This window comes from Triturus cristatus, chromosome 12, assembly GCF_964204655.1.
Source record: "Triturus cristatus chromosome 12, aTriCri1.1, whole genome shotgun sequence".
NCBI classification, from domain to species: domain Eukaryota; kingdom Metazoa; phylum Chordata; class Amphibia; order Caudata; family Salamandridae; genus Triturus; species Triturus cristatus.
In genome coordinates, this window is record NC_140595.1 from 735,712,848 (window position 1) to 735,737,849 (window position 25,002).

Below are 25,002 nucleotides of genomic sequence, written 5' to 3' on the forward strand. Positions count from 1 at the left end.
GTAATTTCTTATGTCTTTTGTCACTTTGGTAGATTTTTTATGGTGTTCAAAGTTTTGGAAATCAATAATCGTGCGCTCTAGTTTTTCTAGGGCTGATCTGGCATCTGCAAGGCTGTCTAATTCTAAGATTGCCTTTTCTAGTTCTCGGATTTCTAGTAATTCTTTTTTGCTGTGTTCTAATGCCGTGTCGATGCCCAGCACCATCCAATGGCGGGAGCAGGTGGTACCAATGTGGGCAAATCCGTTTTTAAATTTCGGATCTTGTAAAAAAAATAGCAGGGATATTTCGTACTTGTAGGCCTACCGGGATGATGTCGGCTTTTAAATATTCAGTGAGCATACGTGCGTGTAATTCCGTACGTATGTGTTTCTTTTTCAATCTTTCTAGACTGGTGAGTTTCTCACTTGCCACATTAGAGGATGTATTGTTGGCAGGTATCGGTGTATGAAAAAGAGAAGGCCCACTAATCAGTCTTGCAATATATTCCTCGGTATAAGTCGGAATAATGGGTGTAGACATAGTATAAAGTCAAGTATACTATATGGGTAGGGAATTCTGACTAACCTACGGGTTAGGTGAATGTTCATAGAGCATGAAATGAGGTAATAACTTTACAATATAGTATAACTTAATATAACCACTCAGAAAGTGGAACCCTTGCAGTGAAGCCACTGCTCGTGCAAGTGTTTTTAAGGAACAAGGGTACCCCAATATGTGAACCTGGGGTGATACAATGTAGGGGAATACAGTGGTTCTTAATGGCCTGTGAAGGTCCTGGGTAGCGAAAGCCCTAGAGAGGGCAGGTGATTTTTTATAGGTACAGAGACTCAAAGGGGAGAGGGATAATTAATATCGAGAAATTAATTAATATAGAGAAGGGCCAAGAAGGGACAAGAAGGTCAAATTATGACATTTATTTATTATACAATAGAAGAAATCAAGTGCTCACATATTCAGTGACAAAAAGCTTGACGTGCAGGTGAGGGTGAACTTTAAAAGAGAACATCGCATTGGCAACAATTGTGAACCATTTTTTCTTAAATTAGTGTAAAGGGTTCAGGTTGCGTAAGGTCGACGACGTTTCGAACTCAGTTATTTGAGTTCATCTTCAGGACAATTGTGAGCATATGAAATCTAAACATAAAGGATACAATAAATAAGTAACTCATAGGGAAAAAGTATTAGGTAATTCATAATGACCCTACCAAATATGGCGCATCACAATCATGTAAATGAATGGTACATAATGCTCTCCAGAAAATGATGCAAAACAAGGGGCCACGATTAGAGTGCCTAAGTGAGAGGATACACATATCAAGAGTGAAACAGTGTACTCCAGTGCTAAATGACATATAATACTGTATGGAAGTATTCACATTAAGCTTATTACGAAGCTACGGAACATGATCAACCAATCAGGAGGTAGAAGTAATTAAATTTAAGAGTGCACTGACATAGTTTAGTATACTGAAGCACTCTATTAAGCGAAAAGCTAGCGTTGCGCGAAGGAGGTAGTTGGCACTTACTTAGCATACGAAATGGATGATCACTAGCGGTGCAATTGTAAAGTATAGCGAGTCATCGGAGTGGCCAACAGTTCAATGGGTGCCACGGGGGTTGAGGCCTGGGGAGAGGGGAATAGGGTGTAAAAACGTGCTGGGTATCGCTAGTGGGGCTACTGGGTTTGGACAGAGTAAAGGTGACTTACTTGAAAGCCGTAGTGTCCGGAATCAACCGTATTATTTTGGAGCGGTGTACATCTAGTGCCAGGCAATGAATCTGAAAGTAAGCGGGCGTGATTAGGAAGGGCGGACAGGGCGGCCGCCGGGGAGGAGGAAAGCTAAGTATAGAGATAGGGTTACTTACTCGTGGAATCGGCGGCAGGGTCCAATCAATGGGAGTCTCAAGGGGGGGTCTGTTCACGTGTTAATCCGTGCTGCGACTGCGGACGAGTCCGGGAGCTGGGTGCATATATCACAGGAGGTTGCCGTGGTTACGTAAAGGGGAGGCAGCTGCGTGCGCTTACACGCGTGTGAATCTATCGGCCATGGGGTGGCCCGGGACATGCCTGATTACATTGGGCTGGGGCTGACAAGGGAGCATGCGTGTGGGAACAATTAATGAGAAAAGGAGGAATGTAACAGATAATGGGAAAAAGGGGGGGGGGGTTGGGGGCACGTGTGTGTGAAATACACGTGAAGGAGAGTTAAACTCCTGGGCAGTGTAGGCAAACATGAGTGCAGCGCTTATAAGTAACAGTTAGCAACATCGAAATTTGAAGCAAATGGGCGCTGAATTACATGGTGCAAGGCGTTGCAAAGTAAACACTATTTATATTAAGATGGAAGCACAAAGGGGATGCCAAACAGTAGAAATGATACTGCAGTTAAACTCCTGGGCAGTGTAGGCAAACATGAGTGCAAGCGCTTAAAAGTAACAGTTAGCAACATCGAAATTGAAGCAAATGGGCGCTGAATTACATGGTGCAAGGCGTTGCAAAGTAAACACTTGCTGCATTAAGATGGAAGCACAAAGGGGATGCCAAACAGTAGAAATGATACTGCAGGAGGTCGTGAATCAAAGTAAATTAAAGAATTAAAATCAAAAACAATACTCGGTCTCAAAGCTAGGGTATAGCAAAAATACAATAATGTAGAGGTACAAACTGGGATTGAGTATACAGATGGGTTGGCATATCTTGCCGGAAGAACTGTTTATAAGAGGGTCCTGTATTCATCCAGAGTGTTAAGCCCATGCTCGATGCTGCGGCATTTGAAAATCCATTTACACTCCATGCGGTTAAGGATTTGTTGTTGGTTCCCTCCTCGGTTGTTAGGATGTAGGGTTTCAATCACTTGCCAAGTGAAATCAGTTTCAGAGTGTCCTTTATCCAAAAAATGTTCCACCAGTGGTGCTGTTTGTATTTTGCAGCGAATCCTACTTCTATGTTGAGAGATCCTTGTCTTGATTTTCTGCGTGGTTTGTCCGATGTAGAGTAGCTGGCACGGACATTTTATACAGTAGACCACATTTTGTGAATTACAGTTGGAAAAGAACTGTAAAGTGTGTTTCATGCCATTAAATTCAAAATACTTGGTGTTACATGTGGAATCACATGACATGCAATTGTTACATTTATAGTGGCCCTGTAAGGGCGGGAGACCAAGAAAAGAATGTAGGGTATTGTCCTTGTGTGTTGGGTTTTGTGCCCTGACTAGGTGGTCCTTAATATTGCGTCCTCTTTTGAAAGCAAACAACGGGGTTCCTGTGTTCAGCTCTAGAGGGCCTAGTACTGACCAGTGTTTTTTTATCATTTTGGTGAGTTTATTGCTGACTGGGCAGAAAGTAGTCACACATGTGATCTTGGTAAGGGGTGTTCTCTCTTTCGGTTGTAGTAGAAATTCACGATGTGAATACCAAGCTCGTTTCATTGAGCGTTTAACTAGTCGTCTGGGGTAGCCCCGGTTAGTGAGTTTTTTGCACAGGATTTCAGCCTCCAGGAAAAAGTCTTCTTTGAATTTGCAATTTCTGCGAATTCTGAGAAATTGTCCGTAGGGAAGACCGTCCCTCAGTGCTCTAGGGTGACAACTATCATATTGCAAGAGTGTATTACGCTCTGTCGGTTTTCTGAATAAGGTAGTGTAGAGTTCGCCATTTAAGGTCTTAACAGTGACGTCTATATAATCAATATTGGTGTTGTCAAAGTTGTAGGTGAATTTGAGATCAGTCTGGACGTTATTCAGCCACGTGCAGAACAATTCGAGTTCAGTTTCGGTGCCAGACCAAATCATAAACACGTCGTCTATGTACCTGCGCCAAACCCGGATTTTATCTAGAAATGGGTCAGTACTGTTGAGAATGATATTGGTCTCAATGTCATCAACAAAGAGTATAGCAAAATTAGGGGCAAAAATGGCCCCCATCGAAGTACCTTTACATTGTCTATAGTACTGATCTTGGAATATAAATAGTTTCTGGTAAGGGCTATTTCCAGGAGTGAAATGATAAACTCTGTGGGGACCTGATGAGGCGCTGGACGAAGGTTAAGGTGTTTCTTGATGACTTCTGTCCCTTTGTCTTGAGGGATGTTGGTATACAGTGATTCGATGTCAAGAGTGACAAGGAGTTCAGTTTGGGGGTCAAAGGGTTGGGATTCAATCAGATTAATAAAATGTGTGGTGTCTTTTACATATGTGGTCGTGTCTTGTACCATATTTTTTATAAAGAAGTCAATATACTTCCCTAAAGGTTCCAGAATCGAACCACAGCCGGATAGGATGGGTCTGCCTGGTGGTGTTTCCAGATTCTTGTGGATCTTGGGGAGGGTGTATAGGACCGGGGTCCTGGGGTTTTGGCTGTTGAGAAAGGTGAATTCATTTTTACTAATGTAACCTTCTTCTAGAGCCATTTTGGTAATCGTGAGGATGAGATCACTGATGTCTTGTAAGGGGTTGCGCATTAGACGTTCATAGTGAGATGTGTTATTTAGTTGGCGGTGAATTTCGTTGTCGTAGGCGGTTTTGTCCTGTAGGACGATACCACCTCCCTTGTCACAGGGTTTTATAACCACATCGTCCAGGTTTTTTAGAGTGTCAAGGCTGTGTCTTTCTTCGAGACTAACATTAAAAGGTGTGAACCTGTAGTTAGTTTTTATTTCATTGAAGTCTTTGAGTACAAGGTGTTCAAATGCAATGACTTCCGGGGGCATAGAGCCACTTGGTGGGTTAAATGTGGACTTGGGTCGTAATCCTGTACTGTCAGTTTTGGTGGTTGTCTCTTTATCCTGGAAAAATACATTCAATCTTACTTTTCTAAAAAACTGAAGAATTTCTGTATGGATGTTGAACCAGTTAGGTTTATCCGTAATGACAAAAGACAGGCCTCTGCTGAGTAGGGCAATATCAGTAGAAGCCAGTTGGTGTTTGGATAAGTTAAAAATAGGCATTAGGTCCATGTTGGAAGGGGGAGGTGAGTGGGGGGGGTTCAGTACTGGTAGCCCCATTGATAGAATTTCCTGGGTGTTTGTCGTTCCCCTGGTGGGAAGTTGTACCTGGGTCTCCCTCTGCCTCTGCCTCTCGACCTCTCCCCTGTGAATGCTTGGCCTCTCCCTAAAAAATTGGTATTGTGTGTAGAGGTGCTGGTTCCTTCCCCGGGGTCAGAGTTGTCGGATTCTAGAGAAGAATCGGAGAAGGTAACCGGTTGCCTATTTCTGAATCTACCCCAGGTACCTGTTGGGTACCTATGTTGATCTTGGTTGCTTGATGTAAAAAAATCTTCTCTGAGGTAGGGGTAAGTTTGTTCCTTATTGTAATTTCTTATGTCTTTTGTCACTTTGGTAGATTTTTTATGGTGTTCAAAGTTTTGGAAATCAATAATCGTGCGCTCTAGTTTTTCTAGGGCTGATCTGGCATCTGCAAGGCTGTCTAATTCTAAGATTGCCTTTTCTAGTTCTCGGATTTCTAGTAATTCTTTTTTGCTGTGTTCTAATGCCGTGTCGATGCCCAGCACCATCCAATGGCGGGAGCAGGTGGTACCAATGTGGGCAAATCCGTTTTTAAATTTCGGATCTTGTAAAAAAAATAGCAGGGATATTTCGTACTTGTAGGCCTACCGGGATGATGTCGGCTTTTAAATATTCAGTGAGCATACGTGCGTGTAATTCCGTACGTATGTGTTTCTTTTTCAATCTTTCTAGACTGGTGAGTTTCTCACTTGCCACATTAGAGGATGTATTGTTGGCAGGTATCGGTGTATGAAAAAGAGAAGGCCCACTAATCAGTCTTGCAATATATTCCTCGGTATAAGTCGGAATAATGGGTGTAGACATAGTATAAAGTCAAGTATACTATATGGGTAGGGAATTCTGACTAACCTACGGGTTAGGTGAATGTTCATAGAGCATGAAATGAGGTAATAACTTTACAATATAGTATAACTTAATATAACCACTCAGAAAGTGGAACCCTTGCAGTGAAGCCACTGCTCGTGCAAGTGTTTTTAAGGAACAAGGGTACCCCAATATGTGAACCTGGGGTGATACAATGTAGGGGAATACAGTGGTTCTTAATGGCCTGTGAAGGTCCTGGGTAGCGAAAGCCCTAGAGAGGGCAGGTGATTTTTTATAGGTACAGAGACTCAAAGGGGAGAGGGATAATTAATATCGAGAAATTAATTAATATAGAGAAGGGCCAAGAAGGGACAAGAAGGTCAAATTATGACATTTATTTATTATACAATAGAAGAAATCAAGTGCTCACATATTCAGTGACAAAAAGCGTGACGTGCAGGTGAGGGTGAACTTTAAAAGAGAACATCGCATTGGCAACAATTGTGAACCATTTTTTCTTAAATTAGTGTAAAGGGTTCAGGTTGCGTAAGGTCGACGACGTTTCGAACTCAGTTATTTGAGTTCATCTTCAGGACAATTGTGAGCATATGAAATCTAAACATAAAGGATACAATAAATAAGTAACTCATAGGGAAAAAGTATTAGGTAATTCATAATGACCCTACCAAATATGGCGCATCACAATCATGTAAATGAATGGTACATAATGCTCTCCAGAAAATGATGCAAAACAAGGGGCCACGATTAGAGTGCCTAAGTGAGAGGATACACATATCAAGAGTGAAACAGTGTACTCCAGTGCTAAATTACATATAATACTGTATGGAAGTATTCACATTAAGCTTATTACAAAGCTACGGAACATGATCAACCAATCAGGAGGTAGAAGTAATTAAATTTAAGAGTGCACTGACATAGTTTAGTATACTGAAGCACTCTATTAAGCGAAAAGCTAGCGTTGCGCGAAGGAGGTAGTTGGCACTTACTTAGCATACGAAATGGATGATCACTAGCGGTGCAATTGTAAAGTATAGCGAGTCATCGGAGTGGCCAACAGTTCAATGGGTGCCACGGGGGTTGAGGCCTGGGGAGAGGGGAATAGGGTGTAAAAACGTGCTGGGTATCGCTAGTGGGGCTACTGGGTTTGGACAGAGTAAAGGTGACTTACTTGAAAGCCGTAGTGTCCGGAATCAACCGTATTATTTTGGAGCGGTGTACATCTAGTGCCAGGCAATGAATCTGAAAGTAAGCGGGCGTGATTAGGAAGGGCGGACAGGGCGGCCGCCGGGGAGGAGGAAAGCTAAGTATAGAGATAGGGTTACTTACTCGTGGAATCGGCGGCAGGGTCCAATCAATGGGAGTCTCAAGGGGGGGTCTGTTCACGTGTTAATCCGTGCTGCGACTGCGGACGAGTCCGGGAGCTGGGTGCATATATCACAGGAGGTTGCCGTGGTTACGTAAAGGGGAGGCAGCTGCGTGCGCTTACACGCGTGTGAATCTATCGGCCATGGGGTGGCCCGGGACATGCCTGATTACATTGGGCTGGGGCTGACAAGGGAGCATGCGTGTGGGAACAATTAATGAGAAAAGGAGGAATGTAACAGATAATGGGAAAAAGGGGGGGGGGGGTTGGGGGCACGTGTGTGTGAAATACACGTGAAGGAGAGTTAAACTCCTGGGCAGTGTAGGCAAACATGAGTGCAGCGCTTATAAGTAACAGTTAGCAACATCGAAATTTGAAGCAAATGGGCGCTGAATTACATGGTGCAAGGCGTTGCAAAGTAAACACTATTTATATTAAGATGGAAGCACAAAGGGGATGCCAAACAGTAGAAATGATACTGCAGTTAAACTCCTGGGCAGTGTAGGCAAACATGAGTGCAAGCGCTTAAAAGTAACAGTTAGCAACATCGAAATTGAAGCAAATGGGCGCTGAATTACATGGTGCAAGGCGTTGCAAAGTAAACACTTGCTGCATTAAGATGGAAGCACAAAGGGGATGCCAAACAGTAGAAATGATACTGCAGGAGGTCGTGAATCAAAGTAAATTAAAGAATTAAAATCAAAAACAATACTCGGTCTCAAAGCTAGGGTATAGCAAAAATACAATAATGTAGAGGTACAAACTGGGATTGAGTATACAGATGGGTTGGCATATCTTGCCGGAAGAACTGTTTATAAGAGGGTCCTGTATTCATCCAGAGTGTTAAGCCCATGCTCGATGCTGCGGCATTTGAAAATCCATTTACACTCCATGCGGTTAAGGATTTGTTGTTGGTTCCCTCCTCGGTTGTTAGGATGTAGGGTTTCAATCACTTGCCAAGTGAAATCAGTTTCAGAGTGTCCTTTATCCAAAAAATGTTCCACCAGTGGTGCTGTTTGTATTTTGCAGCGAATCCTACTTCTATGTTGAGAGATCCTTGTCTTGATTTTCTGCGTGGTTTGTCCGATGTAGAGTAGCTGGCACGGACATTTTATACAGTAGACCACATTTTGTGAATTACAGTTGGAAAAGAACTGTAAAGTGTGTTTCATGCCATTAAATTCAAAATACTTGGTGTTACATGTGGAATCACATGACATGCAATTGTTACATTTATAGTGGCCCTGTAAGGGCGGGAGACCAAGAAAAGAATGTAGGGTATTGTCCTTGTGTGTTGGGTTTTGTGCCCTGACTAGGTGGTCCTTAATATTGCGTCCTCTTTTGAAAGCAAACAACGGGGTTCCTGTGTTCAGCTCTAGAGGGCCTAGTACTGACCAGTGTTTTTTTTATCATTTTGGTGAGTTTATTGCTGACTGGGCAGAAAGTAGTCACACATGTGATCTTGGTAAGGGGTGTTCTCTCTTTCGGTTGTAGTAGAAATTCACGATGTGAATACCAAGCTCGTTTCATTGAGCGTTTAACTAGTCGTCTGGGGTAGCCCCGGTTAGTGAGTTTTTTGCACAGGATTTCAGCCTCCAGGAAAAAGTCTTCTTTGAATTTGCAATTTCTGCGAATTCTGAGAAATTGTCCGTAGGGAAGACCGTCCCTCAGTGCTCTAGGGTGACAACTATCATATTGCAAGAGTGTATTACGCTCTGTCGGTTTTCTGAATAAGGTAGTGTAGAGTTCGCCATTTAAGCTCTTAACAGTGACGTCTAGATAATCAATATTGGTGTTGTCAAAGTTGTAGGTGAATTTGAGATCAGTCTGGACGTTATTCAGCCACGTGCAGAACAATTCGAGTTCAGTTTCGGTGCCAGACCAAATCATAAACACGTCGTCTATGTACCTGCGCCAAACCCGGATTTTATCTAGAAATGGGTCAGTACTGTTGAGAATGATATTGGTCTCAATGTCATCAACAAAGAGTATAGCAAAATTAGGGGCAAAAATGGCCCCCATCGAAGTACCTTTACATTGTCTATAGTACTGATCTTGGAACATAAAATAGTTTCTGGTAAGGGCTATTTCCAGGAGTGAAATGATAAACTCTGTGGGGACCTGATGAGGCGCTGGACGAAGGTTAAGGTGTTTCTTGATGACTTCTGTCCCTTTGTCTTGAGGGATGTTGGTATACAGTGATTCGATGTCAAGAGTGACAAGGAGTTCAGTTTGGGGGTCAAAGGGTTGGGATTCAATCAGATTAATAAAATGTGTGGTGTCTTTTACATATGTGGTCGTGTCTTGTACCATATTTTTTATAAAGAAGTCAATATACTTCCCTAAAGGTTCCAGAATCGAACCACAGCCGGATAGGATGGGTCTGCCTGGTGGTGTTTCCAGATTCTTGTGGATCTTGGGGAGGGTGTATAGGACCGGGGTCCTGGGGTTTTGGCTGTTGAGAAAGGTGAATTCATGTTTACTAATGTAACCTTCTTCTAGAGCCATTTTGGTAATCGTGAGGATGAGATCACTGATGTCTTGTAAGGGGTTGCGCATTAGACGTTCATAGTGAGATGTGTTATTTAGTTGGCGGTGAATTTCGTTGTCGTAGGCGGTTTTGTCCTGTAGGACGATACCACCTCCCTTGTCACAGGGTTTTATAACCACATCGTCCAGGTTTTTTAGAGTGTCAAGGCTGTGTCTTTCTTCGAGACTAACATTAAAAGGTGTGAACCTGTAGTTAGTTTTTATTTCATTGAAGTCTTTGAGTACAAGGTGTTCAAATGCAATGACTTCCGGGGGCATAGAGCCACTTGGTGGGTTAAATGTGGACTTGGGTCGTAATCCTGTACTGTCAGTTTTGGTGGTTGTCTCTTTATCCTGGAAAAATACATTCAATCTTACTTTTCTAAAAAACTGAAGAATTTCTGTATGGATGTTGAACCAGTTAGGTTTATCCGTAATGACAAAAGACAGGCCTCTGCTGAGTAGGGCAATATCAGTAGAAGCCAGTTGGTGTTTGGATAAGTTAAAAATAGGCATTAGGTCCATGTTGGAAGGGGGAGGTGAGTGGGGGGGGTTCAGTACTGGTAGCCCCATTGATAGAATTTCCTGCGTGTTTGTCGTTCCCCTGGTGGGAAGTTGTACCTGGGTCTCCCTCTGCCTCTGCCTCTCGACCTCTCCCCTGTCAATGCTTGGCCTCTCCCTAAAAAATTGGTATTGTGTGTAGAGGTGCTGGTTCCTTCCCCGGGGTCAGAGTTGTCGGATTCTAGAGAAGAATCGGAGAAGATAACCGGTTGCCTATTTCTGAATCTACCCCAGGTACCTGTTGGGTACCTCTGTTGATCTTGGTTGCTTGATGTAAAAAAATCTTCTCTGAGGTAGGGGTAAGTTTGTTCCTTATTGTAATTTCTTATGTCTTTTGTCACTTTGGTAGATTTTTTATGGTGTTCAAAGTTTTGGAAATCAATAATCGTGCGCTCTAGTTTTTCTAGGGCTGATCTGGCATCTGCAAGGCTGTCTAATTCTAAGATTGCCTTTTCTAGTTCTCGGATTTCTAGTAATTCTTTTTTGCTGTGTTCTAATGCCGTGTCGATGCCCAGCACCATCCAATGGCGGGAGCAGGTGGTACCAATGTGGGCAAATCCGTTTTTAAATTTCGGATCTTGTAAAAAAATAGCAGGGATATTTCGTACTTGTAGGCCTACCGGGATGATGTCGGCTTTTAAATATTCAGTGAGCATACGTGCGTGTAATTCCGTACGTATGTGTTTCTTTTTCAATCTTTCTAGACTGGTGAGTTTCTCACTTGCCACATTAGAGGATGTATTGTTGGCAGGTATCTCTGTCCAAACCCAGTAGCCCCACTAGCGATACCCAGCACGTTTTTACACCCTATTCCCTATTCCCCTCTCCCCAGGCCTCAACCCCCGTGGCACCCATTGAACTGTTGGCCACTCCGATGACTCGCTATACTTTACAATTGCACCGCTAGTGATCATCCATTTCGTATGCTAAGTAAGTGCCAACTACCTCCTTCGCGCAACGCTAGCTTTTCGCTTAATAGAGTGCTTCAGTATACTAAACTATGTCAGTGCACTCTTAAATTTAATTACTTCTACCTCCTGATTGGTTGATCATGTTCCGTAGCTTCGTAATAAGCTTAATGTGAATACTTCCATACAGTATTATATGTCATTTAGCACTGGAGTACACTGTTTCACTCTTGATATGTGTATCCTCTCACTTAGGCACTCTAATCGTGGCCCCTTGTTTTGCATCATTTTCTGGAGAGCATTATGTACCATTCATTTACATGATTGTGATGCGCCATATTTGGTAGGGTCATTATGAATTACCTAATACTTTTTCCCTATGAGTTACTTATTTATTGTATCCTTTATGTTTAGATTTCATATGCTCACAATTGTCCTGAAGATGAACTCAAATAACTGAGTTCGAAACGTCGTCGACCTTACGCAACCTGAACCCTTTACACTAATTTAAGAAAAAATGGTTCACAATTGTTGCCAATGCGATGTTCTCTTTTAAAGTTCACCCTCACCTGCACGTCACGCTTTTTGTCACTGAATATGTGAGCACTTGATTTCTTCTATTGTATAATAAATAAATGTCATAATTTGACCTTCTTGTCCCTTCTTGGCCCTTCTCTATATTAATTAATTTCTCAATATTAATTATCCCTCTCCCCTTTGAGTCTCTGTACCTATAAAAAATCACCTGCCCTCTCTAGGGCTTTCGCTACCCAGGACCTTCACAGGCCATTAAGAACCACTGTATTCCCCTACATTGTATCACCCCAGGTTCACATATTGGGGTACCCTTGTTCCTTAAAAACACTTGCACGAGCAGTGGCTTCACTGCAAGGGTTCCACTTTCTGAGTGGTTATATTAAGTTATACTATATTGTAAAGTTATTACCTCATTTCATGCTCTATGAACATTCACCTAACCCGTAGGTTAGTCAGAATTCCCTACCCATATAGTATACTTGACTTTATACTATGTCTACACCCATTATTCCGACTTATACCGAGGAATATATTGCAAGACTGATTAGTGGGCCTTCTCTTTTTCATACACCGATACCTGCCAACAATACATCCTCTAATGTGGCAAGTGAGAAACTCACCAGTCTAGAAAGATTGAAAAAGAAACACATACGTACGAAATTACACGCACGTATGCTCACTGAATATTTAAAAGCCGACATCATCCCGGTAGGCCTACAAGTACGAAATATCCCTGCTATTTTTTTACAAGATCCGAAATTTAAAAACGGATTTGCCCACATTGGTACCACCTGCTCCCGCCATTGGATGGTGCTGGGCATCGACACGGCATTAGAACACAGCAAAAAAGAATTACTAGAAATCCGAGAACTAGAAAAGGCAATCTTAGAATTAGACAGCCTTGCAGATGCCAGATCAGCCCTAGAAAAACTAGAGCGCACGATTATTGATTTCCAAAACTTTGAACACCATAAAAAATCTACCAAAGTGACAAAAGACATAAGAAATTACAATAAGGAACAAACTTACCCCTACCTCAGAGAAGATTTTTTTACATCAAGCAACCAAGATCAACAGAGGTACCCAACAGGTACCTGGGGTAGATTCAGAAATAGGCAACCGGTTACCTTCTCCGATTCTTCTCTAGAATCCGACAACTCTGACCCCGGGGAAGGAACCAGCACCTCTACACACAATACCAATTTTTTAGGGAGAGGCCAAGCATTCACAGGGGAGAGGTCGAGAGGCAGAGGCAGAGGGAGACCCAGGTACAACTTCCCACCAGGGGAACGACAAACACGCAGGAAATTCTATCAATGGGGCTACCAGTACTGAACCCCCCCCACTCACCTCCCCCTTCCAACATGGACCTAATGCCTATTTTTAACTTATCCAAACACCAACTGGCTTCTACTGATATTGCCCTACTCAGCAGAGGCCTGTCTTTTGTCATTACGGATAAACCTAACTGGTTCAACATCCATACAGAAATTCTTCAGTTTTTTAGAAAAGTAAGATTGAATGTATTTTTCCAGGATAAAGAGACAACCACCAAAACTGACAGTACAGGATTACGACCCAAGTCCACATTTAACCCACCAAGTGGCTCTATGCCCCCGGAAGTCATTGCATTTGAACACCTTGTACTCAAAGACTTCAATGAAATAAAAACTAACTACAGGTTCACACCTTTTAATGTTAGTCTCGAAGAAAGACACAGCCTTGACACTCTAAAAAACCTGGACGATGTGGTTATAAAACCCTGTGACAAGGGAGGTGGTATCGTCCTACAGGACAAAACCGCCTACGACAACGAAATTCACCGCCAACTAAATAACACATCTCACTATGAACGTCTAATGCGCAACCCCTTACAAGACATCAGTGATCTCATCCTCACGATTACCAAAATGGCTCTAGAAGAAGGTTACATTAGTAAACATGAATTCACCTTTCTCAACAGCCAAAACCCCAGGACCCCGGTCCTATACACCCTCCCCAAGATCCACAAGAATCTGGAAACACCACCAGGCAGACCCATCCTATCCGGCTGTGGTTCGATTCTGGAACCTTTAGGGAAGTATATTGACTTCTTTATAAAAAATATGGTACAAGACACGACCACATATGTAAAAGACACCACACATTTTATTAATCTGATTGAATCCCAACCCTTTGACCCCCAAACTGAACTCCTTGTCACTCTTGACATCGAATCACTGTATACCAACATCCCTCAAGACAAAGGGACAGAAGTCATCAAGAAACACCTTAACCTTCGTCCAGCGCCTCATCAGGTCCCCACAGAGTTTATCATTTCACTCCTGGAAATAGCCCTTACCAGAAACTATTTTATGTTCCAAGATCAGTACTATAGACAATGTAAAGGTACTTCGATGGGGGCCATTTTTGCCCCTAATTTTGCTATACTCTTTGTTGATGACATTGAGACCAATATCATTCTCAACAGTACTGACCCATTTCTAGATAAAATCCGGGTTTGGCGCAGGTACATAGACGACGTGTTTATGATTTGGTCTGGCACCGAAACTGAACTCGAATTGTTCTGCACGTGGCTGAATAACGTCCAGACTGATCTCAAATTCACCTACAACTTTGACAACACCAATATTGATTATCTAGACGTCACTGTTAAGAGCTTAAATGGCGAACTCTACACTACCTTATTCAGAAAACCGACAGAGCGTAATACACTCTTGCAATATGATAGTTGTCACCCTAGAGCACTGAGGGACGGTCTTCCCTACGGACAATTTCTCAGAATTCGCAGAAATTGCAAATTCAAAGAAGACTTTTTCCTGGAGGCTGAAATCCTGTGCAAAAAACTCACTAACCGGGGCTACCCCAGACGACTAGTTAAACGCTCAATGAAACGAGCTTGGTATTCACATCGTGAATTTCTACTACAACCGAAAGAGAGAACACCCCTTACCAAGATCACATGTGTGACTACTTTCTGCCCAGTCAGCAATAAACTCACCAAAATGATAAAAAAACACTGGTCAGTACTAGGCCCTCTAGAGCTGAACACAGGAACCCCGTTGTTTGCTTTCAAAAGAGGACGCAATATTAAGGACCACCTAGTCAGGGCACAAAACCCAACACACAAGGACAATACCCTACATTCTTTTCTTGGTCTCCCGCCCTTACAGGGCCACTATAAATGTAACAATTGCATGTCATGTGATTCCACATGTAACACCAAGTATTTTGAATTTAATGGCATGAAACACATTTTACAGTTCTTTTCCAACTGTAATTCACAAAATGTGGTCTACTGTATAAAATGTCCGTGCCAGCTACTCTACATCGGACAAACCACGCAGAAAATCAAGACAAGGATCTCTCAACATAGAAGTAGGATTCGCTGCAAAATACAAACAGCACCACTGGTGGAACATTTTTTGGATAAAGGACACTCTGAAACTGATTTCACTTGGCAAGTGATTGAAACCCTACATCCTAACAACCGAGGAGGGAACCAACAACAAATCCTTAACCGCATGGAGTGTAAATGGATTTTCAAATGCCGCAGCATCGAGCATGGGCTTAACACTCTGGATGAATACAGGACCCTCTTATAAACAGTTCTTCCGGCAAGATATGCCAACCCATCTGTATACTCAATCCCAGTTTGTACCTCTACATTATTGTATTTTTGCTATACCCTAGCTTTGAGACCGAGTATTGTTTTTGATTTTAATTCTTTAATTTACTTTGATTCACGACCTCCTGCAGTATCATTTCTACTGTTTGGCATCCCCTTTGTGCTTCCATCTTAATGCAGCAAGTGTTTACTTTGCAACGCCTTGCACCATGTAATTCAGCGCCCATTTGCTTCAATTTCGATGTTGCTAACTGTTACTTTTAAGCGCTTGCACTCATGTTTGCCTACACTGCCCAGGAGTTTAACTGCAGTATCATTTCTACTGTTTGGCATCCCCTTTGTGCTTCCATCTTAATATAAATAGTGTTTACTTTGCAACGCCTTGCACCATGTAATTCAGCGCCCATTTGCTTCAAATTTCGATGTTGCTAACTGTTACTTATAAGCGCTGCACTCATGTTTGCCTACACTGCCCAGGAGTTTAACTCTCCTTCACGTGTATTTCACACACACGTGCCCCCAACCCCCCCCCTTTTTCCCATTATCTGTTACATTCCTCCTTTTCTCATTAATTGTTCCCACACGCATGCTCCCTTGTCAGCCCCAGCCCAATGTAATCAGGCATGTCCCGGGCCACCCCATGGCCGATAGATTCACACGCGTGTAAGCGCACGCAGCTGCCTCCCCTTTACGTAACCACGGCAACCTCCTGTGATATATGCACCCAGCTCCCGGACTCGTCCGCAGTCGCAGCACGGATTAACACGTGAACAGACCCCCCCTTGAGACTCCCATTGATTGGACCCTGCCGCCGATTCCACGAGTAAGTAACCCTATCTCTATACTTAGCTTTCCTCCTCCCCGGCGGCCGCCCTGTCTGCCCTTCCTAATCACGCCCGCTTACTTTCAGATTCATTGCCTGGCACTAGATGTACACCGCTCCAAAATAATACGGTTGATTCCGGACACTACGGCTTTCAAGTAAGTCACCTTTACTCTGTCCAAACCCAGTAGCCCCACTAGCGATACCCAGCACGTTTTTACACCCTATTCCCCTCTCCCCAGGCCTCAACCCCCGTGGCACCCATTGAACTGTTGGCCACTCCGATGACTCGCTATACTTTACAATTGCACCGCTAGTGATCATCCATTTCGTATGCTAAGTAAGTGCCAACTACCTCCTTCGCGCAACGCTAGCTTTTCGCTTAATAGAGTGCTTCAGTATACTAAACTATGTCAGTGCACTCTTAAATTTAATTACTTCTACCTCCTGATTGGTTGATCATGTTCCGTAGCTTCGTAATAAGCTTAATGTGAATACTTCCATACAGTATTATATGTCATTTAGCACTGGAGTACACTGTTTCACTCTTGATATGTGTATCCTCTCACTTAGGCACTCTAATCGTGGCCCCTTGTTTTGCATCATTTTCTGGAGAGCATTATGTACCATTCATTTACATGATTGTGATGCGCCATATTTGGTAGGGTCATTATGAATTACCTAATACTTTTTCCCTATGAGTTACTTATTTATTGTATCCTTTATGTTTAGATTTCATATGCTCACAATTGTCCTGAAGATGAACTCAAATAACTGAGTTCGAAACGTCGTCGACCTTACGCAACCTGAACCCTTTACACTAATTTAAGAAAAAATGGTTCACAATTGTTGCCAATGCGATGTTCTCTTTTAAAGTTCACCCTCACCTGCACGTCACGCTTTTTGTCACTGAATATGTGAGCACTTGATTTCTTCTATTGTATAATAAATAAATGTCATAATTTGACCTTCTTGTCCCTTCTTGGCCCTTCTCTATATTAATTAATTTCTCGATATTAATTATCCCTCTCCCCTTTGAGTCTCTGTACCTATAAAAAATCACCTGCCCTCTCTAGGGCTTTCGCTACCCAGGACCTTCACAGGCCATTAAGAACCACTGTATTCCCCTACATTGTATCACCCCAGGTTCACATATTGGGGTACCCTTGTTCCTTAAAAACAGTTGCTAACAACCGGGCTCCGTCTGTTCACCGTGAGCCCTCCAGCATGCACATCTTTCATCTCGTGCCCGGCGCACCAGCCGTGCTGTCGCGCAGTTCTGGCAGAGGCCTGAGCTCAGTGGAAACTGATCCGGGTACCTCTTTTTTTCCGTGAGCACGGAGCGCCAGCTGAAGTATCCCATGGTGCTTTTCTCCACATCTTCTGCGTGAGCTTTAACTTTTTGAGATGCAAAGACTTTTGCTTAAAGTTAATAGTATCTTGCGCCATCAATCGTGCATTGGTTGGGATAGTTCTGTTTGGCATTTCATTTGCCAAGTTGACGTTTTTGAAATAATTGTACAGTTGCTGTCGGCTGAATTCATCTTTTAGGGTTGGAGGTCTCAGAGCTGGATTGAAGTATCAGGCCATTTGTTTTGCACCACGCTCCCTCACACTTGTTGTTGCTAACAACCGGGCTCTGTCTGTTCACCGTGAGCCCTCCGGCGTGCGTGCCTTTCATCTCGTGCCCGGTGCGCCAACCGTGCCCTCGCGCAGTTCTGGCAGAGGCATGGGCTCAATGGAAACTGATCCGGATACCTCTTTTTTTCCGTGAGCACGGAGCGCCAGCTGAGGTATCCCATGGTGCCTTTCTCCACGTCTCTGGGTGAGCTTTAACTTTTTGAGATACAAAGTCTTTTGCTTAAAGTTAATAGTATATTGCGCCATCAATCGTGCATTGGTTGGGATAGTTCTGTTTGGCATTTCATTTGCGAAGTTGACGTTTTTAAATAATTGTACCGTTGCTGTCGGCTGAAATAATCTTTTAGGGTTGGAGGTCTCAGAGCTAGATTGAAGTATCAGGCCATTTGTTTTGGGCACATCTATCTAAAGCAGGGCATGCTACAGTCCCCTTTTTCACCGTTGGTAGTTTGACGTCATTTCTTTTTTTATTACCACGTTATTCCCACCACTTAAAGCTGAAAGGTGCGCAATGAACACCTGTGTGTGCTCGCAGAACGAAACTCACGTCAACGTCCTTGGTCACACGTGCCCACGGACTCCAAGCGCACTGCGGACAGGGGTGCAACCTGCATGTCTTAAGACGTGGCGCAAGCCAGGACAATGGTCCCTGCGACTTCTCCTATAATGGTAAGAAAACATCAATTATCAAGCTTCAATGGCCTCCACATGCCTCTCAGCCCTGTGCCACTGTACCTGCTGCACCACTGATAGCTACGCCCCTGACCACGGAACCATTCCGGCACCTTGGGGGGCACTAACGAGTGCAATGAAACCTTACATCACACACAACCAGACACAAGGTCCACCTCTTTGGGTGCAGTCAATGCAAATACCACAACCATAGAGGATGTCCTCCATTCTGAGGTTATGCAAGGGGTAGACACAAGCTACAAAAATGCACTTGAAATATCATTAGAGTTGTGAGCCACACTTCGGATTAAACCCATACAAAAATGAAGTCAGATTGATAGATTTGCCTTGGATTTCAAAATCGCAACAGAGAGCTGTTTGCGGGGCGACCGCCGCTCCATTTATTAATGACTCAGCATATCCATAACCCAATCAGATATACTTTGTCTCATTACCGATATAGGTCTGACTTCAGCCTGGGGTTGGAAGATTCAGCTTTTTTAAGCGTTAGGGTGTTGCCTCCACTTCTGTCCAAGTCTAATAGCACATCAAATGTTCATTACTTTGTGCTAATGGGGTAAGATTATGGGAACGCTTTGGTTGCAAAAAGTATTCTTTTATGGGCAAAGAAACTTCAACAGGAGCAGAACACAGCTGCTTGTGTGCCACAATGCATTAGTCACTAAAAGCGTGTAAACCCTATCCTCAATGACATACCGTGCTACATAGTGAGATCACAAGTGAATTTACAACCTCCTTCCTGGCACTGCAGGGGTGGGATCCTGAATGCCTGCAGAACTGAATTCCTCTCTAACAAGCATTGGGATAGCCAATAGGTCTCGCCTTTGGGACCTTATAAGTGTTTAGCCATCCAACAGTTGATGTTGTTGCACCAAGGAAATTGTGCTGGATAACTAAACACTTATAAGGTTCCAAAGGCGAGACCTATTGGCTATGCCAATGCTTGTTTAAAACTTGCAAGGGTCCCTGGATGTTCCCACAGTTGTCGTAGCTCCAGCTGATTGAGAGCGGCCTCCAAGTATAGTCTTGCAGGGCCGGCCTCTTTGGCTTGTAGTTCTTTCCACAGAAGGGCGTTTAGCGTTTCTGGTTCTCCCCTTCTGATTTTGTGCCAGCTTTTTGTAAATGTTCCTCTGCGTGCCAGCTCTTTTCTTGGTAGCCCAAATTCTAGCCTCATTTGTGCAGGGGATGTATATCCCGGCAAGCCAAAGATCATTTGCTGTGCTCTCTCTATGGTGCCGTCAACAGTATCAGCGTCCCTCCCTCTCATCGCTTCACTACCAAAGGTGATAGATGGAATTGATTTTGCCTGGATCTCCATTGTTAGAGGGAGGAAGCTTGGGCTAGTGATCTTGTTTTTTAGACTCCTTAATGACACTGCTGCCATTATTCCTCTCTTTTTTATGGCTTCGCATTGGGGCTTGAAGTTGCCCTTGTTGCCGATGATGACCCCCACGTATTTGTATTCTAGTACGGTCTCCAGCTTGTGCGATGCCAAGTACCAGTTATTTGTTGTTTTTGTTTTGTGGATGTTAACACTCATAACTTTGTTTTTTTTCCTGGTTGATCCTTAGCATGTTGTGAAGACAGAAAGGGGAACTGGGGCCATGGCCTTTCGGAGCTGTTTTTGTTCTTTTTCTACCTTCACTTAGAAAAAGACCTGAACTTTCCTGGTTTCATCTCATTTCTCTGCCACCCCGGCGCCAAGACGCCTCGGCAATCGAGCGCTTTATAAAGCTTTTACTTACTTATATACTGACAAACAGACTCAGATTTTTCAGTGGCATTTGCTGTTTACTTGAAGTTCTCTAAAGATGAAGCCAGACATGTATTTCAAAAGAACTTAAAATAAGAAAACGCTCTAATTGTGTGCCTTATCAGTCTAAGGTGTCAAAAACGATTGGCGGAGTGCCTGCTCTCCGTACTGAGAGCGAGTGTTTGACATTGTTGTGCCGTGGTCCTCCACTTCTCCCCTGCCCCTCCCATCACCACGCCTCCACTCCCGCTGGTGAATCACTCAGCACTCCATATGAATAGACCTGTTGTTGAGGGAAACGGGAACAGATGCAAAACGAGTGTCGGGGAATGTCTGAGTACAGGAGGTCAAGCTTAGAGGAGGGGTGAAGATACAGGGCACAGAGAGATAGAGAGCAGATGCAACGAGAGAAGCTTTAGAGCGGGAGACTTGGGGCAGTGAAGAGAGGGAGGCCATGAAAAGGGAGAGAGCTAGAGAGATTGATGGAGATGTGATATACAATGAAACAGAAATCGGGCAAAGAAGGGTCGATAGTGATAAAGATGGACTCATGGAAAGGGGGAGAAAGCTTTAAAATGGAAGGCAGAAAGAGATATGGTGATAGTGAGGCGAGAGAAGGTAAAGAGAGCCTGACATAACGAAGTACAGCGAGGGGGGGCTAGGTAATTAACGAAAGAGTGAAGAAAGCTTAAAAAATGAAGGGGGGGGGGGTCTATGAAAGAATTGTTAACGTAGCAAAGGAGGCAGAAAGAGCTAGGGAGGTCGGAGGGGTAACGCGGAGAAGGAGGAGATACAAGCAAAGGAGGAGAATGATGGAGGGCAAAGAGAGCAATAAAGAAGGCAGAAGGAATTAATAAAAAATAACAAAGGGGATAGACGGCGCGCGGGAGACCTCCGAAGAAGGGGTATGCATGAGAGTTGAAGCTGCACGAGACGGCAGCGCGTGAGGCAGAGCGCGAGGCTGGGGTCCGGCGCGAGGCTGGAGCCCGGCGCGAGGCTGGAGCCCTGGAGCGAGAGCAGTTGGGATGGGGGCGCCAGAGGTCCGCGCGGAGAGGACGAGGCTCGGGGACGGGCAGGAGGCCCTGCGAGACGGCACTGCGGAGCGGGGATAACGGGAGGGAACGGAGGGCGGGATAGACGGAGGAGGAGGAGACGGCTGAGGTGTTGCGGTGATTCGGGCGAGAGAGAGGGCACGGGAACAGTAGGGGCGGAAGAGATGGTTGTGGGCACACGGCCGATTTCTATGTATATGAGGCTAGCGCCAAGAGCCAGGGGAGGCGCTGGAGGGGTGGCGGAGAGGGTCAGAGGAGGCGGGCTCAACGAAGGAGTCACGGAGAGGGACACACACCCGTGGGGGCCACCCTAGCTAGTAATGTAAATACCGAGGGAGAGTAGCTAGAGGAGGGGGAGCGAGAGAGAGAGAGGGGAGGCTGGAGAGAACGAGAGGGAAGGAGGTAGGGGCATACAGAGGAGGGGGGCGAAGGAGGCGGGGCCAGAGAGAGGACAGGCCGCAGGGACAAGGAGTAGGAAGAGCAGGGCAGTGTGGAAGACCTAGGGGCAGACACCAGGGGAGGGGAGGAGGCTGAAGGGCTGTTGAGGATAGGACTGGCAGAGACGTGTAGGCGGGTGGGAAGGAGGGTATGGGGCGTAGTGTGGCGGGGTAGAGGGTAGGAGCAGTGGTGGCAGGAGGAGGGCTGAAAGTTCAGCGGTAGCGGTCCACCCTATTGAGCTAACGAACTCAGACTCGGCGGCACATCTGGCCACGATGCTGCAAGGCTCATCCCTACAGCGGAGGACTCATCAGCAGCACACCCGGCCACCAGGACAGTAGGGATTTCCATAAAACCCTCCCACATACCTGGACATACCTTGGAGCTCATCAGCAAATCAGGGCGTCATAAAACACTTATCCATACAGCACTGGAAGCCCAAGACTCGTCAGCACGCACAGGTATGCAGTTAGACTCATCAGCACCACCGGTCGGGCTCTAAGAGGCATTAGTATAGCAGTGAACTACGTAAAACTCATCAGCACTCCCAGACTCATCAGCTGGTCCATCGGGCGCGCACGGGATTAACCAGCACAGCAGGGACATTGCGCTATAAATCATCAGCGCAGTCTGTGCCCGAAGACGTTTTAACATTGTTAATACAACCCAGCCTTCCAGGACTCAGCACATATGGACACGCTAAAGACTCCTCGGCACATCAGAGCCTGCTATAAATTACATCTGCACAACTGAACTCCTTTGTAAATCTCACCAGCACATGTCTTGGACCAGAAAACCAGCTGGAAACCCCCGAGCAGAGAAACCAGAAGCCACCTCCCATCTCAGTTGTGACCCAGGTGAGCGCTGCTATGGGAGCCTTGAGCTTTTTTTTTTAGAGAACAGTAAACATAATATGTTCTCTCTACCAGAGAGAGAGAGAGAAAAGAAACAGAAAGAGAGAACAGGGGTGGAGAGACTTATGGGGGGGGGGGGGGCATAGCAGACAATAGAAATAGAGAGAGAGTCACCCCAGAGAAGGAAAGAGAGCGACACGCAGACCGCCCAATTTTAGAGACAATAGCGGGGAGGGGGATGGGCACACGGAGAGAGACAGAGTGAGACAGAGGGAGTTGCACCGCAGTGTGGAGTTTGAGTCAGGACTCGTGAGAGGGTCGCAGTGTCTTCTGCTGCGGCAGTAGCTTGTCAGGTAAGTTGCTCTAACTTGCGAGGTGAGTTTGACCTTGCTAGATGGGGCGCCGGATATCTCTGCGGGGAAGTTATCAGTTGTGCAGCGTGTACAGTGGCACCGGTGCCCAGTGGTACGAGGGACCCACTTCACCCTAGTTAGACGCTGTTTTTAGAACCAAGCCAAGGGGTTGGGGGGAGTGGGGCAATTTCCTCGCTTGCATTAGGGCCCTTTGAGCCCTTGCCATGCCACCCGATAGTGGAGTCGCGATCTTTTGTGAAGTGCAGTAACTTGTGAGAGAACTTGCAAAAGCTCGTCAAGTGAGGCACAATAATTCGTTAGGTGAGATGCAATAATTTGCGATGTTGTGAGTTGGAAAGGTTTGTGTGGTGAGTCGCAACACTTCGTGAGATCACCAGTGACAGCTTGTGAGGTGAGTTGCAATAGCTTGTCAGGGAGCTGCGACATGAGGTGTGATGGCTTGTGAGGTGAGTTGCGATAGCTTGTCATGGGAACTGTAATAGCCTTTGACATGAGGTGTGATGGCTTGTGAGATGAGTTGCGATAGCTTGTCAAGGAGCTGAGACATGAGGTGTGATGGCTTGTGAGGTGAGTTGCGATAGCTTGTCAAGGAGCTGTGACATGAGGTGTGATGGCTTGTGAGGTGAGTTGCGATAGCTTGTCAGGGAGCTGTTACATGAGGTATGATGGCTTGTGAGGTGAGTTGCAATAGCTTGTCAGGGAACTGCGACATGAGGTGTGATGGCTTGTGGGGTGAGTTGCAATAGTTTGTCATGGGAACTGCGATCACCTGTGACATGAGGCGTGATGGCTGTGGGGTGAGTTGCGATAGCTTGTTAGGGAGCTGTGACATGAGGTGTGATGGCTTGTGAGGTGAGTTGCGATAGCTTGTCAGGGAGCTGCAACATGAGGTATGATGGCTTGTGAAGTGAGTTGCAGTAGCTTGTCAGGGAGCTGCAACATGAGGTATGATGGCTTGAGAGGTGAGTTGCAATAGCTTGTCAGGGAGCTGCGATTGCCTGTGACATGAGGTGTGATGGCTTGTGAGGTGAGTTGCAATAGCTTGTCAGGGGAACTGCGATCGCCTGTGACATGAGGTGTGATGGCTTGTGAGGTGAGTTGCAACAGCTTGTCATGGGAACTGCGATCACCTGTGACATGAGGTCTGATGGCTTGTGAGGTGAGTTGCAATAGCTTGTCAGGGAGCTGCGACATGAGGTGTGATGGGTTGTGAGGTGAGTTGCAATAGCTTGTCAGGGAGCTGCGACATGAGGTGTGATGGCTTGTGAGGTGAGTTGCAATAGCTTGTCAGGGAGCTGCGACATGAGGTGTGATGGCTTGTGAGGTGAGTTGCAATATCTTGTCATGGGAACTTCGTTCGCCTGCGACATGAGGTATGATGGCCTGTGAGCGGTGTTGCAATATCTTGTCATGGGAACTGCGATCGCCTGCGACATGAGGTATGATGGCTTGTGAGGTGAGATGCAATAGCTTGTCAGGGGAACTGCGATCGCCTATGACATGAGGTATGATGGCTTGTGAAGTGAGTTGCAATAGCTTGTCAGGGAGCTGCGACATGAGGTATGATGGCTTGTGAGGTGAGTTGCAATAGTTTGTCATGGGAACTGCGATCACCTGTGACATGAGGCGTGATGGCTGTGGGGTGAGTTGCGATAGCTTGTCAGGGAGCTGTGACATGAGGTGTGATGGCTTGTGAGGTGAGTTGCGATAGCTTGTCAGGGAGCTGCAACATGAGGTACGATGGCTTGTGAAGTGAGTTGCAGTAGCTTGTCAGGGAGCTGCGACATGAGGTGTGATGGCTTGTGAGGTGAGTTGCGATAGCTTGTCAGGGAGCTGCAACATGAGGTATGATGGCTTGAGAGGTGAGTTGCAATAGCTTGTCAGGGAGCTGCGATCGCCTGTGACATGAGGTGTGATGGCTTGTGAGGTGAGTTGCAACAGCTTGTCATGGGAACTGTGATCACCTGTGACATGAGGTCTGATGGCTTGTGAGGTGAGT

The 25,002-nt window shown here is 45.1% G+C and overlaps 1 protein-coding gene across 3 annotated transcripts in view; it reads left to right on the top strand.

Annotated features, from left to right (window-relative positions):
* The first annotated feature begins 21,448 nt into the window (after positions 1-21,448).
* GAL3ST4 (galactose-3-O-sulfotransferase 4) overlaps positions 21,449-25,002 on the top strand; it is a 139,957-nt gene continuing 136,403 nt past the window's right edge. The window contains exon 1 of one of the 3 annotated variants that reach the window (XM_085639935.1): positions 21,449-22,632. The gene's annotated coding sequence lies outside the window, so the exon portion shown is untranslated. Of the gene's footprint in view, positions 22,633-22,920; positions 22,983-25,002 lie in introns of those variants that run through there. The other 2 variants (XM_085639934.1, XM_085639936.1) reach the window with 2 other exon arrangements.